General features: G+C 37.3%; 1 long non-coding RNA gene across 1 annotated transcript; it reads right to left on the bottom strand.

Annotated features, from left to right (window-relative positions):
• Positions 1-2,046: 2,046 nt before the first annotated feature.
• Positions 2,047-4,045, bottom strand: LOC110052049 (uncharacterized). The gene is made up of 4 exons (XR_016208050.1): positions 3,925-4,045; positions 2,913-3,041; positions 2,621-2,749; positions 2,047-2,240 (listed from the first exon to the last, which is right to left on the bottom strand). It is a non-coding gene; the product is annotated as an uncharacterized LOC110052049 (long non-coding RNA).
• Positions 4,046-6,322: the final 2,277 nt, after the last annotated feature.

Here is a 6,322-nt window from a genome sequence, read left to right as displayed (position 1 = left end):
CAAATCTAACGGTACTTTGGAACCCGCAGCAAGCGAGTTGCTCTGAGCTAACTCCCGAGTCAAGTTAATTTCCTAGAGTCAAGCACACAAGTTTCCAGCCAGGTAGGCCCCCAACGCCCGTGTTCCCCAGTTTAGAGTTCAGAGCGGAAAAACCTGTTGTCACAAAATGTCAGATGATTAGGTCAAGTGCCTAGTCTTCGAGACGCTCTCAATTCTTTTTTGCTTTGCATTCCCAAGCTAGATTTGCGATAAAAAAATTAGCTTAAGGGAAACTTTTAACCAGAAAAATAGTTTGAGCAGGTAAATCCATGTACCAGATTGACTTTCTGGCCACGAAAATGACCTAAATTAGGACGTGACGCAACATCTTCGAAGCGTATAATTTTGAAATTTTGTTAAAAATTCGGGTTTAAATAACATGCGGATTTGAGAATGCTAAATAACTGCTAAAAGAAAATGTTTTAGCAATATGGGTTGGCTTTCCAGCTACGCTTATCATTTTGGCTTGCTAGCGCTCGTAAAAGGTGTAATTTTAGGGTCGTGTTTTGCTCTTGTCGGGGAAAATACGTAAGGCCGTCTCGACAAGAAAATAAAAATCCAAACAACCTAAAAGTTACAGTTTTGAAACAAGTTAGTATAAGCTTTCTGCCTGACAAAGTTTGAGAAAATCGAATTTTTCTATCCTGCATAGGTATGGGTGACCGTTAGGGCAAGCTGATCTTAAGTATAATTTCTGCTTTTGTTACAAAATTAATATGTCTTTTATCGGCGCATTCGCAAGTTTGAGAATTTGTTTATTTCGCCTCGTGTTTTGTTGGAATCTAGCTAAACTTGTTATTGTAGTACAGTTTTAACACTGCTGTTGTTGACAATGGTCTCCGTGCAGCCATATTTACTGCAGACAAATAGCTCGTTTCCATTGCGTTTGTCTGAGTCACGGGGGAAGTTTCATTTTGGTAAATTTGTCAAAAGTTCGAAGCCAGCTTACAGTCATCTGTTCTCTGATAAAGCACGCTGTTTCAGCCAATCAGAGCGCGCGCTAATGGAAACTTTATTATAAAAATGCTTACTTGTATGTTATGAGGGGTCCCAGTTGGATTGGATGGCTGGATTACTGGATGACTTTATTTAAACGTAAGTTACCGTAGTTCCTCTCAGTAACACGCAAAAATTAGTTCTAAAATAGGAAAATTCGTATCATGGGAACTATCTCGCCCATCAAAATGTTACTTTGCCCCAGTCCCCGTCCCCGATCATGGCTTTTGCTTTATTGTGTCAACTGTAAAGGTTACGTCCTTCTCGACAGTGCTGTTGTGTTGTTTTTCCTTTTGACTCAAACTAGCACTTTAACAAGATCAAACATTTCAGAAAGTGTAAATTAAGTTTGTCAACTTTCACATAATGTCCTGCGAGTATCAAATTTGTTTATTCTTTTGCTTAGAGAAGCCAACTGACGTTGCATCCCAAAATTCACATCGGGTTCCTTTGATTTGATTTACTTCTTTACTTCATTCCTACTTGCTGTTTTAAGTTGTCAGTTCAATCGATACAGTATTTTCTGGACTATACAAAATATTTCAAAACTTTCATGGTTTCAAAACATAACCTCAAGACACCTTTTGGTATTATTTGAAACAATTTCATCAAAACCGTGTTCAATTGTCAGTTCTTTTTTACTATAAGGTACAAAAAGTATGATTTGAAAAGTTTGCGATTTGCTCGAGATCAAACAAACATAATTTCTTTAATTATCTTGTATATAATATTTGCCATACACCATAGTTTAAGGCATTGGTACTAGCTCAGTTTTCATCTCAGTTCTGGTTCCTGCAAAATTCGTGTTTTTGTTTATCGTTTTCCATGGAAATAAAGATTGCCGGCCATAAGAAATCAGTCAATCAATACACTCCAATTACTGGTTTAACTAATTTTGACATCGATCCGATTAAGGAAAAATTAAAGTACTCAAAGCTGAATGAAAATGCTTGGTGTGGTCCAGAAAAAGCTATATCGAGACACCTTAATAAATAATGGATGCAAGAGAAATGTTTTTGAATGATTCAGCCTTTATTTATCCCCTAATTGTTACATTTTCGCTAAGGTTTGAAGAATACCCGCATTTACTCATTACCCGCATTTATTCAGTTACTTCTTTAACCTCTTCTTTTACCAAATAATCATTTTGTTACTAAGTTAAGGCTGTCATTCCATTGATGAAACATCATTGCCGTCATCATTTCCTGGAAAACGAAAAGAGAACTCGTAATTATCTAGGGTTACACACCAGTGTTATGGGAACTACTCTGCCAATAAATTCATGCACTTACGTCTTCTTATGTCACAGCAAAAATGGTAATGTAGTAAAGCTTTAATTGACTCGTAAAATGTTTGTATTATTAACGAGGTATCATATTTAATTATGAGAGCAAAACAATATAGACATAGGGGTGGCGAGGAGGGAGGGTTTCGAAGCAGTTTTCTTGGATACATTGCGAACTTTTGGCGTCGTATTTCTGTTCCCGTAGTAATAATTCCCGTATTTCCGTTCGTGTAATTTTACTGACGGGGTGAAAGTGACATCTACGTCATTGTTACTTTGATATATTCACTAAATTCATACCTGTCCCCTATATTGGGCAGCAGCAAGACGGGAAGTGTGGGTTCAGACAATCGTACTGAGGGCAGTAATAAAAACCGTCTGGGCAGGGCAAAAGAGCGGTACAGAAACCGCCCACGTCAGTGCACAGTACTGTAAACAAGAAAAGGTCGTTCGCTTGTTAGACATCAAGATGTCGATCCCACACACAAACTAAGAATTCTATTTCATTCTAATTGCCATGTCTAAGAGTACGCAGTTAAAAAGAAATTATAAAAACAAACAGTCGTCATCAATGGACCAAAGAAACACTCACAAACTATCCTGGCAAACATTTCCAAGGGGTTCTTCTTCTTGCTTCTTGGGACTGCTCCTTGTACGGTAAGGGTGCCCAAAATAATCAACATCAGGACCAAACAAAGCTTCGCCTCCATAGCTTTCTTTTCTACGAAAAAGGAAAATACAGAAGCACTATTTGATGAGATCAGTCCCGACTTTTTTTGGAAATTGGGTTGACGGAGAATGGGGCCGGCGCTCTGTTTTATTCCTTATAGGCCTCGTGTAATTTATGCGTTTTTGTGCAGCACGCGTCTTTTGCATTATAAATGGCAATACACGCTAAGGCCCCGTCCATACTAAATCGGGTCCTAAGCAATCCTGACTGTTAAGTTACAGTGATTCTTGTGACCTATCAAAGTTAGAACTAAATCTTTCCTTTTTTAGCATCATGTAAGTGAAATGAAAAAAGGTCAAAAATTTACACATTTCAGTCCGTTTCATTGTGACGTTGAGAGTTCTCGGCCCATCCTCCTCGCACCTCCAACACTGTCTAACGAAATGAATTCACGAGACGAATGTTTACAAAAACGAACAGCTTCATCAAATTGCGCATCTCAAATTAAACTTCGGGGATGCAGCAGTTTTCACAACAAAGTAAAATGATGACTGGAATATTCTTCAAATCTGCTATAACGATTTTATTTTTCAGTAATAAATACGTCCTTATAAATTCGTTGCCCTTCATTGGTCTAGAGTTTAAGCACTAACAAAAAGCAAAAAATAAAAAATATAGTAAACATTAAAACCTTTTAACGTAGGTTTCAGATATTTAGTCTGTTAATAAATGGTTTGATTCCTATCTAACCATCTAGAATATTTTAAGCCTCGCGGCTTTCTTTTGTTCTACGAAGAGCAAAAGGAAGAATTTTGAAAAACAAGAAGAACCTATTTCTTCAAGTTGCCTGGGGCTGGTGCATGGAATCACAAGGAAATATCATGATAACATCAAGCTGCTAACGATGTACTGAATAACAAACAACAAAACTTACCACGCTTGAGTCTTCTCTTTAGATATCTTCCTTCGAACGGTCAGTCTTCCGCAATAAGCGAACCTTCCTCACACGCTAGCTCTCTTCGGAGAACTGAATGTTATATGTGACTTTGCCTCCTTTTAAGAAGTCCTGAGCATGGAAGAAATAATTTTGAAACTGACAGCTGTCATTGGAAAAAGAGTATAATTGAAGCTCATGTCACAGCGGCTTGGACTTCCTTGCACATGTAAACCTTGCAAAGAGCGCATGCCCAACTGCATTTGTCTAGGGTGGGTCTCTAAATGTTTACTTAATGAAAAAATTTCGCCGAGGGAGAAAAACTGGAAATTCGTCACGATAGAAGACATTCTAAGAAACGTAAAACCAACCAGAAAGAGTGTCCTGACTAACAAACATTTTTGTCCTTCCAAAGTCAAGTTTAAGGCTAATGCTGAGCAGAAAAATTACGATCAAAGACCACGATTTTAAACAAAAGAAGACAAAAGGGCACCAATTGGGGTCCACTAGGCAAGTTTGTCATGTGTTTCTTAGGAAATATCCCTTCATTCCAGAAATTTCTTAATTAAACTTGATCGACGCAAAATGTTATCGAAATTGCGCTCAATTCTCTGCTATTGTTTAGTGGTAATAACTAATTTTAACCTAACAATCGATTTGTTGATTTAAATAAATTGAAAACTGGCGTGAACAAATTGGTCTTCAGGTAAAAGACATCGCTTGGCAGTAAGTTTCGTTCCATGAATAACAACGTATCTTCCACCAAGGTGTTTAATTAGTTTTGTTTGCAGATTCTGACGTTAGAAAGATATCAGTTTGAGCTGTTAGCCTGTGTGTCCCTCCAATGCTTAATAATTGAATATTTCTCACATGAAATGATAAACTATCACTGATATAACTGGTTACCTAAAATAACCATACTCAGCTATTTTGTTTCTTGGGAGCAAAATGGTTGTTTCTTAACCTTTCCTAATTCGAACTATTTGTTGTGCTGTGTTTCATACCCAGACCCTACCCAACTTCAAATGGCTTTTTTTCATTAACCACCTCAAAACTATCTCAATCTTTACATCTTTACAATCTTTCATCGTTTTTGGCTCACATACGTACGATCTCGAGTTCTTCAAGAATGTTCAAATAGTTTTCAATAACAGCTGAAATTAACAAGATCCTTTATTTATACTCATTTGAATACATTTTCGCTCCATCCGAAGACATTGTAGCAAATTAACCGGCGTTATGTCGCATGATCAGGAGCAATGTTTGCGTATTAAATTAGTGTTTTCGAAAGGTTTTCATATCATATTTGTTTTTCGAATAGTAAACGAAACCTACGTTCTACAACTAGGCGAATAAGATTGTCGAGGCTTCGAACTTGTACGTAGCTAGCTACGTATTTGTAGATTTTAATAAAAACACACGCAGTATTCCGGAAGTCGTAATCCGGCCGTTTCTCACTGACCATTCCGAATACAGAATAGTTTTGTTCTTTGAGCTTCGTCTTTGAGGAACGAAATATATCTAAATCACAGACTTAGAATGGATCAAGCACTCATAAATATGTGAGGAAAGTCAAACAAACGATTAAGATTCGACTCTGTAGTTACCGAAGGAGATTGTCGTGCTGAAAGAAGAATGCGCTTGTCAGTCAATTGAAACGCAAACTATTAAGTCGAGGAGACCCAGGTTATTAACATACGTAAAATGAACATTTCATTGAAAATAGCAGCGAAGTAGTAATGTATTTATTTAACTGATACTACACTGAACCTCTTTTCAAGATCTTGTCGAAGTATTTTCCATGATTTACTAGTACGAAATGTGCAAATTTGTGCAGCTTGTGTTCGTACACAGTAATTGACTATGCATATACTACGGTCGGTCAACAATACAGAAACGAAAAGTCACCTCACCTTTAAATATTGTTTGCCGACATCTCTGGTTATGTCTTATGTTAAAACTGTCGAAGGATTTTCCATGATTTACTAGCAGGAAATGCGCAAATCTGCGTACCTTGTGTTCGTACACAGTAATTGACTATGCATATACTACGGTCGGTCGACAATAACGAAGCGAAAAGTTACTTCACTCTCGGATATTTGCCGACATCTCTGCTTATCTCTTATGTTTAAACTATTTTCAATCATTGATCTGAAGAAGTAGGCAGTAGTGGGCTATGACTGCATCGCATTTTAACCTGTATTTAGGGGGAAATTAATGTTTGAATCTAAAAATGTTTTGACACTCCGAAATCTGCACGTTCCGTAAAGTCAAATTGCCAACTCTTCGTGTTCGTTGACATCTTTATAACTCTTTAAGAGCTGTAAGCTAACTCTTCAGTCATTATTTTTCCCTTTTAACCCAAATAGACTGGCAAATTGTCGATTCCGGCCTAAAT

This window comes from Orbicella faveolata, unplaced genomic scaffold (assembly GCF_042242905.1).
Source record: "Orbicella faveolata isolate gen_17 unplaced genomic scaffold, um_ofav_v1 contig_24, whole genome shotgun sequence".
Lineage (NCBI taxonomy): Eukaryota > Metazoa > Cnidaria > Anthozoa > Scleractinia > Merulinidae > Orbicella > Orbicella faveolata.
This window is presented reverse-complemented; position numbering and strand designations above follow the sequence as displayed.